General features: G+C 36.9%; 1 protein-coding gene across 3 annotated transcripts in view; it reads right to left on the bottom strand.

Annotated features, from left to right (window-relative positions):
* LOC106882139 (NADPH:adrenodoxin oxidoreductase, mitochondrial) overlaps window positions 1-9,904 on the bottom strand; it is a 150,501-nt gene that overhangs the window by 84,730 nt on the left and 55,867 nt on the right. The window contains exon 1 of one of the 3 annotated variants that reach the window (XM_052967979.1): window positions 2,519-2,538. The exons of the other annotated variants lie outside the window; for them this stretch is intronic. The gene's annotated coding sequence lies outside the window, so the exon portion shown is untranslated. Of the gene's footprint in view, window positions 1-2,518; window positions 2,539-9,904 lie in introns of those variants that run through there. 3 annotated transcript variants of the gene reach the window in all.

The raw sequence follows: 9,904 nt of genomic DNA, 5'->3' as shown, positions 1-9,904 counted from the left end.
CAGGCAATACTTCACCGAGAGGAGATATAAGGTTCTGCTTATTCCTGTCTGAAGTATCGTCCGATACTTCAGACTTATCGTCCGATACTTCAGACTTATCGTCCGATGAATTTACTTTGTTGACATTCTTCATCGACAAAATTTTTATTCCTTTCAATCAAGTCCGCCTTTCTTCCAGTAACATACTGTCCATATAATCTTAAATATTTCTTTAACTCAGGCACAGTAAGTACTTCGATAGCTGAATCATCAAGCTGCTTTATATCCATGATAAGACGTAAAACAATAACAATGGCGTGGGTTAGCCTCCGGAAGTTTAATTATCTACATGGAGCGCCGCCTAGCCAAGGGAGATAACCTACTTATAGGAAAGCCCTATAGATGGCACTCTCAATCCCCATCAAAACTAATAGAGTGGTGGTTCTGGGCCCAGGGCGACAGACATTTCCACCTGTATAGATTCAGAAAGAAACCTATCAAAAAACAGCTGGTACCTTGTCAGCTTGCAATCCTCTGCCTGTCAAGTGATAATGCTCTGGTTTGACTGATTTCATCAACTTACCGCTAACGAAAATAGTTTGATTATTCTACATTGCGAGTTCAAATACACTTGGATCAACTTGTATTTCATCAATTCAATGGTATAGCTATACATTGCCAGTCAATGTAAACTGCTACATTTTTCCAAAGTCAACAAGGAAGACTCTGTATGGCCATTTGACCTGCTAGAAATAGCAGCCAAATCTCCCCCGAATTACACTATCTCTACTGCCTTATAAAAGGAAAACAAGACACCAGGTAATGTAACCCTGGGTGTTATGTCTCAAATAAGACAGATAAATCAGGATTGTTCAATTAGGGTTGACTTGGAGCTAAACAACGACTACTATTACTACTACTGTGAACCAACAAGGGGCCTTCTGCATGGTTACTTACTCTGCAAGAAACAACAAACAAATCCCTTAAACCACACCTTACTAAATGAGTGATATACAAAAATAATATGATATACAAAATGATATACAAATGATATACAAATGATATACAAAAATAATATGCAGAGACAAGTCAAGACGAATGTCTGAGTATAAATCAACTTGATTATAACTGACATGAGGCAAAACTACAAGAGCAACAACTCCTGTGTATGACTCATTTAGTTTATTGACCATCAGGAGATGAAAGATAAACTTTTATCTCTGTAGGAAATGAACTCAAAACATTAAAATTACTATGAATGACATTCTACCACTTCCGCCACTCATTTCACGTCTATCTTTTTGGTGAGGTGTATGTCGGGGGCGGGGGTCTCCATTTATTTTAAACCTCTTCAACGTTACCTGAAGTAACACAAAAATCATTTCTATCATATTGTTTTGTTTTCTTTTCTTTGTATCGCTCTTATTTCTCTGCAACTTTTGTTTATTCTTTTTGAAATTTGAATAAATTTTACCTCTTTTCAGTGCCAAGTAAAAAACAAAGAAAAAAATTTATCAGACAACCCATTAGTGTAATTGCCATGCACAAGTATGATGGCTTGGTAGCTTGTATCATGTTTGCATTAATTGTTTCATGTGCCTGTATAGTAAGTAGCAAGAAGATATAGACACCCTCTCATCCTCAACCCACCTCCAACCCAGTGGAACATCCGGGATGACAGCTAAATGGAAACACAGTTGTGCCTGTCTCCAGCTGGTACCCATTTACAGCTTAATAGATATGGTCTCCTTGATTGGTGAGAGGAAGTTATCCCATCCTTAGACCAGAGACTTAGTTTGAATGCTTGCAACAGTGTGGACTTTACCAAAGGCATTGAATTACCAGGTCATCATCATCATCATCCTCATCAATCCATGCCAGTATGAGGTGAATAGTTCATGGTAGTCCAAACTAGTTCATAATAAACATTACTGTTCTTCTAGATGAATCAGAAGAACTACATCTTGCTCATACATTCTACTTTCAGCATGGTTTCTACAGCTGGATACTCTTCCTAATACCAACCACTTTAAAAAATACTGAGTGCATTTTATTATAACATCTGTTTAGTGAGAGTTCCTTATTACTTGCAAGACGAAAAAGTTCTCACTCCTCTTTGCTGTTTCTGTTCATTCGAGGCAATATGAACATAAGGTGGTGGGATTAAACAAGGGTGATAGATTAGGTCTACCATCCAGTTAGATTAGTTTGATACAATTATGATTGATGGATGGATAGGGCATATCTCACCAACATATTTTGAAGGGAATAAAGTCCATGACCTAGGCTTTGTATGTGTTTTTTTTTCTCAGTTGTAATTGTCAAACGAACCAAACACAAAATATCTAGATAGTAACTGAAAGAATGAGTTAATGCTTTTAGAATGTCATGACATCCAAGAATAATTTTTCCAACTCTCCTATATAAATTTGAATACATCCTTGAAATGTTAGTAAAGCAATTGTAGACTCTGAATAGAATGAGATAAATGTTTAAGCTGTGTTCATTCTCTTGAAAATTGTCATTGCTGACCACTTACTTCTTTCAGCCAAACAGTTTTGTTGTTGTTTCATCCCATCTTCCTGCCAACTACTTGATGGAAATTTCAACATATTTTAGTCATTTTTGTATTGTATTTAAAAGCCAGGATTTCTTCGATTAGCCTTGTTCTAGTCTCAAGTTCCCACTAAATGCAGTTAGTGTGATCACATACTTACTTTGTCAGTAACTACTTGACACAACACTCTTAAGACCTATTATATATACAGACAACATTAGAGCAACAATTAACTGTGATGATCAACTGGGAAAAAACAACAGCTGTAGCAGCAGCATTAATGCTATATAATAACAGGAACAACAAACAACCTCTCCCAGCCTTTGCAGCAGAAACAAATAATATCAATCACCAGTATTTATTTACAAGCATAAGCAGTAGCAGCAACATCAAAAGAATCAGTGGCATCTCTATTACCACCACTTGACCAACAATAACAGTCTCAGTAATAATAGTAATGTCAATTCCTTTCTCACATCACCAAATTGAGGCCAATGAGACAACTCAGACTCATGATATCTGTAACAGAAGCAGAATGCAAGGCAGTTGCTGCTCTGACCTTTGAAGGCTTCCTGTAGAGAGACACCAATTCATCTCAAGGTTAATTCCAGCTGCTGCTGGTGATGATACTCATTTTCACCTGAATGGAATGGAGCACTGAGAAGTGAAGCGACTCACTCAAGGACACAATGTGCTCCTTAGTACAGTCATCAATTACACCAACAAACTTTGTTATGAATGCAACATTCATGTCACAAAACCTTGTCACTCTGTCTGACATTAGAGGCTTATCACTATTACTTGAGTTATCTGGCTTCAAAGACCCAATTTTCCTACCATGAGGGGCTCCTGTGATATGAGGTAAAATTTGAATGCACAATTAGAACAACTCCAACAAAGCATCTTGTGTGAATGCAGTAACAATTTCATCAATCCCCATCTCCAGTTGAGCACTTTACTTATTGAATGTAAAAGGATCGCATCTCATCTCATCTTCTTCACTCACTTATTCCCAGGAAGGTCATGGATGCAGAGCCCTCAAGCATGTGTTCCATTGGATCCTGTCAAAAGTAACCATTTCCAGTTTATCTCTCAAGACATTCTTATCACAAGTCTATAGTATTGAAGCTGTGCTCTCTCAATTCAGGGAAGTAGTAGCTCTACCTGGAGTGCCTTGCTGATCTCTGAGATATGCACTCCAAAGTCCCTTTGGAGGAACCCTATCTTAGCTGCTTGTATTCATAATCATATTCTTTCAGTTATTACTCAAGATTCAACTGGATGCAGAAGGATGAAAAGCAGAATTGATTGTGGCAAGCTTTGAACTCAGAGAGTCAGAACAAGTGCCTCAAGATATACTATACTGTCCAACAGTCTAATGACTCTATCAATTTGCTGTCTTATAGTAGTTTTTGACTAATTAAAGCTATGAAAGTAGAGATAAGAACCGATGACGACATAACTTACATCTGATTACCATCAGCTATGTAAGCAACATTCTTGTATGATATGTTGGCTACAAACACAAACAAAAATAAATAAATGAAATGAAAAATATACAAATTCATACAACTGATGTAACTGTTAATACAGTGAAACTGCACCTGCTAGAAATGGCAGCCAAAGCCTCTTTAAATCATATATGTACACACATATGTACAAACATCTAATATAATAAATACGAAAACTAATTTGTGTGTCAGTGTGTCACACTTTGAACCCCTCTTTCATTATTCAATGACACTTCCTCATGCTGGGGTGAGAGTAATAGTAGGCACAGAGACGGTGAGGGTGGTGGCGAAGATAGAGAGAGAGAAAAATATAGAAAGAAAAAGAGAGACAAAGAAATTTAGGGAGAGTTGATGATGTTTTATTAAAAGTAGTAGTGTTGATGGTGGCAATGGGAGTAATAAGAAGAGAGAGACAAAGAGTGGGTATGTGAGAGAAAGAGGAAGATGGTGTACAACTTTCTTGGACAGAAATTCCTGTGGCCAGCATACTGAACCAACTACTGGACACTATCATATTTGTCTTATCTTTTGCTTTCTTTAATACATACATATATGTGTGTGTGTGTGTGTGTGTGTACATGCTGAGACTCCCATGGGATTGCACCTAAAAAGTTACCCTCCCAAGCACAAGTCTGGGTAAGGTTGTTTATGGAAAACTAGCAGTTGCCCATGCATACCGGCCTCCCCTCTCCACGCCACCAGTGTTATCCAAGGGAAAGGCAAAGGCTGATACAACTTGGCACCTGTGACATCGCAACTCATTTCTACAGCTGAGTGAACTGGAGCAACGTGAAATAAAGTGTTTTGCTCAAGAACACAACATGCAGCCCGGTCTGGGATTCGAACTCACAACCTCACAATCATAAGCTCGACGCTCTAACCACTGAGCCATGCGCCTTCACTGTATGTACATATACAAACAATATATATATATAATACACTTTAATTGAAATGCAGTTTCCCCAAAATTAAACATATTTGATATAACAAATGTGAATGTCAGTGTGTCACACTTTTTCAACTTTACTCCTAGAGGCCATAGCCCAACACATCATACCATTTTGGAATCAGGCTGACTTTGTGAGTAAATTAAAAACATTCCGGGTCGAATTTGAAACTGCAATCCTGAAATTTTGGATTCCTATGTTTTCATTACTGCGATTGTTTTCGGCAATTTTTTTTACATATTTGGATATGACTCTGGAGGAAGCAATTGCAACAGTTCTCCGAAACAAGTCAGATCTGTTTGTAGATCTTCCCATTTGGGGTTAGTTGCTTACATTGGACAGCTTTTAAGCTAGTACGTACGTACGTACATACATACATACATGCATGCATGCATACATACATACATACATACATACATACGTACATGCATACGTACGTACATACATACATACATACATACATGCATACATACATACATGCATACATACATGCATACATACATACATGCATACATACATACATACATGCATACGTACGTACATACATACATGCATACATACATAAGGATGTATATATGTTTGTGTGAGCTAACAAAGAAAACCACTTTGTGATATCACATCCTGTTAGAAACAGTAGCTCACAATCATAAGGTCAGGTATTCAATTTCTGGACTGGGTGGTAAACTGTGTCCTCGAGTAAGGTACTTTGTTTCATACTGTTTGAATCTACTTTGCAGAAAATTAGTACCTGGTGATTGCTGGCGCATCTCTTTCTTCCTCTTTCTATCACCTCCATAGTATGCTAGGTTGAGAGTAGGTGTGTCGGAAAGATTACCAACACAGGCACTTAAAACAGCAAGCAAAAGCATGCTACATGTTACAGGTCTTATCCATTTGCAAGTGATGGCTATGGCTATGGCTACACAGTTTGAGACTGGATTTAAACCAGGAACCATTATTTCGAAATTAAAAATAACATTCTTATCCAGTAGGCCATTAATGTGTAATATTCTCCCTCTCTCTCATTTCTTTTGGTTTCTAGCAATGAGATCCCAATATCCAACTAAGAGGGTCTGTGATTTTTATCCCATCACCAGTGATGATTGAACTCTTAATGACCAAGACCAACTACTTCTAAATAAATAGGATCTTTGTGGAATTGACGATTCACTGGGCTGATGCATTGATAATACAAATGACAATAAACAGTACACTCTCCAGAAGATATTTTCCTTTCATCCTCTTAAACTGGAGATAAACACCAGATCTACAGATTCTTTTGATTTAGAAAACAATTAATTAGCTAACTTTCAAAACAAAACAAAAAAAAAATAAAAAGAAGAAAAGTAAAATAGGTGAGAATGGCTTAATGGATGTTGAATGTATGTTTGTGTCTGCAGAAATGGTAGATGCAGGGACCATAACACATAGTAAAAAGGATTTAAGAGCCCTCTATCACATTGTAACTGATATATATTCACATTTACAAAGTGTGCAGGAGACATACTTCTTCAAATAAAGTTGAATGGAGCAGAAGACTGGGGTAAGGTGTTGGAGGTGGGGAGAATTGCTTAACAGGAAGTTTAATGTTTTAGGTTTCACTAAACAGACATATTCACATGATCTCTTCATAGGAGTGGAGAGGTGTTGGAATGAAAGTAAAAAATATTTTTTTCTAGTTGGTAAGTGTGCCTGAGAAAGACTGAATGAATTGAATATTTCTTTTCCTTTTATACTAAGATGTTGGAGATGGGTAGGAAAGGGGTGCAGAAGCAAAGAAAAAAACTGCCAGAAATGTTAATTTTATTTATTCAGTAATTTCTCTTTTAGTCTCTACTCTACCAATAGCTACATTTTACTGACCTTAGTGCAGAAGGAGGAATGTAATGTAATGGCGTTCTTCCAGTTCTTTATACCCAATACCAACACTATCATATTACCAACTGACATCACCACTCCCCACTGACGTGACTAATCCAAGCAGTAGTACCACTTATATTAAATACACATTATTACAAATCTCCCACAAACACAAGAGCCAAGAAAGGTGTGAAGATGTGGCTAATGTTGTCACAGGATCATTCAGAAATAGCAATCGAATCACCTTCAAACCATGCCCATTTGATAATGTTTCCTAGATATCCTGAAAAAGAAAGTGTGATCATGGGCAGATTTGATCAACGGTTTACTGATCATCATCACCACCATCACCACCACCACTACCATCACCACCACCACCACCACCACTATCACCACCACCACCACCACCACCACCACCACCACTGTCATTGTCATTAGTGGTGGCAGCAATATCATCATCATCATCATTGCTTAAATCAATGCCCTACAAGCTTGACTGTCATAAATCTGGACAAATCTGTTCTCCATTGTCATAGCTCTTAGTGTTATTAGTAAAGATACTAGGAAGTAGTGGCAGCTCATGTACTGCAGAACTGCAGCACCCCCTATTTTCACTCGATATTATTGATAACATTCAATGTAATGAGTCCTTTTTTCTTTCTTTCTTTATACTTGTACATTATATAATCCTTAAGCTTAATGTCAGTAGCCATCCCCTAGTTTATAAAAAATATACAAAAATCCTTGTATAGAACTGTGCGCTTCACAGTTCCAGCAATGCAGTGTTTGGCTGTTGTGTGCATGCTTACATGTCCGAGGTAGGAAGCTGCATGCTAAGGAGAGAGAGCACTGTAGTTCATGCAGTTCCAATCCTGGTGTGCTGGTGAAAGCTAGTGTTTCTTTGTGACTCCATGTGTGTTGTGTTTAAAATGTGTTTTTATATTCTTGAATATGATAAAGTGTAGAATTAGATTATTATCCTGCTTCCAGCTACAGTGTTGCTGCTAGGATTCGGAAAATAGGGCAGATTTTCCTCCCTATTTTGTGATTTAGGGGGGATTTTTGAAAAACAAGGGGAAATTCGCGGCAGTCTTCAGTGAATAAATTAAACACACTACCCAGCAGTGGCTAAAACGCGAACCGATCAAGTTTATGCATAAATTTTCTTTTTATATGTTTGTTTCCTTTTACACAATATTAAAATAATGGCTAAAAATTTTCTGAAGTAGCACCCCAACTAATTTTATCTACGAGCCACTACTGCTAAGAGGAATACAACAAAGACAGTAAGATGCTGAATTGGCAGAATTATTAGCATCAGAAGTTGTGATATTTGCTCTGACTTCAAATTCTGCCTAGGTCAACTTCACTTTACAGGATTAGGAGATGACACAACTACACAAGTATGTCCCATCACTCTTACTATGTTTCCTTGTAACTTTCTGAAAGATGGATATTTTTAATTGAAACTATTTCACCCTTCACCTTCTGAAATTTCTAAAATGAATATTTTTTAAATAAAATGAAATGCATAGTCCTAAGAAGTATTTTTTATTCAACATAAGGACCTTTGTGATTTGACAGGCAACGTTTTTTTATGTAGTGTTTTTGGTACCGAAATACTTTCAAACTTCGTATACTTGTATGTTTTGTGGTATAGAACAGATAATAAATTTTGTATTCGAAGTTATTTCACGTTAAAAATTGTCTTATTTCGGTAATTTCAACTAATCACTGACATCTATTCAGTTGTATACAGTAACTGCTGTGACGGTGTATATGGTATTAATCCCCGTTAGTTCTGACATTTCCGATTAACTAGACTGTTCGTAAACAAAGGGGAAAAAGCCATCAAAATACTTGAATATTGCCTGCACTTGTTATTGGAGCTACCAGAATTATTAATGCACCTCCACCAAGTGCGTCATTTCCTAGAAATAGCAGCCAAATCTTCTTCAAATCAAACTCTAGTTTAGGGTTAGGGTTCGGGTTTTAGAGTTAGGGTTAGGGTTGGGGTTAGGGTTAGGGTTATGAGTGAGGTTATGGGAAAAATATACACACACAGATACGCACAGCGTAATTTATTGTATAAACAATATATGCGTATAAATTGCGATTAAACCGGATGAAATATGTCAGGGAATAACATTTTTCTTACAGGTCAAAAGCTACTATTTAGAAAACAGCAGTAAATGTATTCAGCTGAATAGATGTCAGTGATTGGTTGAAATTACAGAAATACGACAACTTTAACATGAAATAACTTGCGATGTACAAAATTTTGTTAAGAAGGTTAAGAGAAGAAGTTGTTTTATATGATACATTCTACCAGTGTCCCAAGTTTGAAAGTGTTTCATTAAGAAAACAAATGTTGCCCGTCAAACCCCAAAGATCCCAACATAATTGTAATCTACATCATTAAAACATAGGAGGAAACAAAATTGAGAAGTTAAAATATATGCACTTCAATCTGCCTTTTTTTTCCCCACATTAAATTCTGACTTAATCATAAAAATCTACACAAATGAAAATTGTAGAAAATTTCAGTAAAAAATATCCATTTTCCTGAAAGTTACGAGAAAAAAAGTTGGGTGGGGGACATATTTTAGTAATGCCTGATAGATAAACTATCATTTCAAAGTAGTAGATAGGCACAACTTGCTAGCATGTCAACCAAGATATGTTATTTGTTTCAACTCTGGGCATTCTAGAGGTGACATCTGAATTGTTAACCTCTGACAGTTCTTGGCTTTCCAATGGAACCATAGTCTTATAAGCTATGAAGCCCCACTCAATATGTCACAGCTCACTGGTGACAGCGACAGAGACTTTATTCAACAGATTGGTCTTTGACATACAGAAATGGGCTCATTACTTACAGAGGGGAACCAACAAGAACAATTCTGTGCAACTACAACTGAAACAGAGGTATGCAACAATAAGAACAATATCAAGGATTCAACAATAAATCCTAACCCTAACCCTTATCTGTATCAGCACCATCCTTCTTATCACTATTATCAGTAACAAAGCAAACAGACTCGGGGGGG

Source organism: Octopus bimaculoides, chromosome 5, assembly GCF_001194135.2.
Source record: "Octopus bimaculoides isolate UCB-OBI-ISO-001 chromosome 5, ASM119413v2, whole genome shotgun sequence".
Classification (NCBI taxonomy): domain Eukaryota; kingdom Metazoa; phylum Mollusca; class Cephalopoda; order Octopoda; family Octopodidae; genus Octopus; species Octopus bimaculoides.
This window is presented reverse-complemented; position numbering and strand designations above follow the sequence as displayed.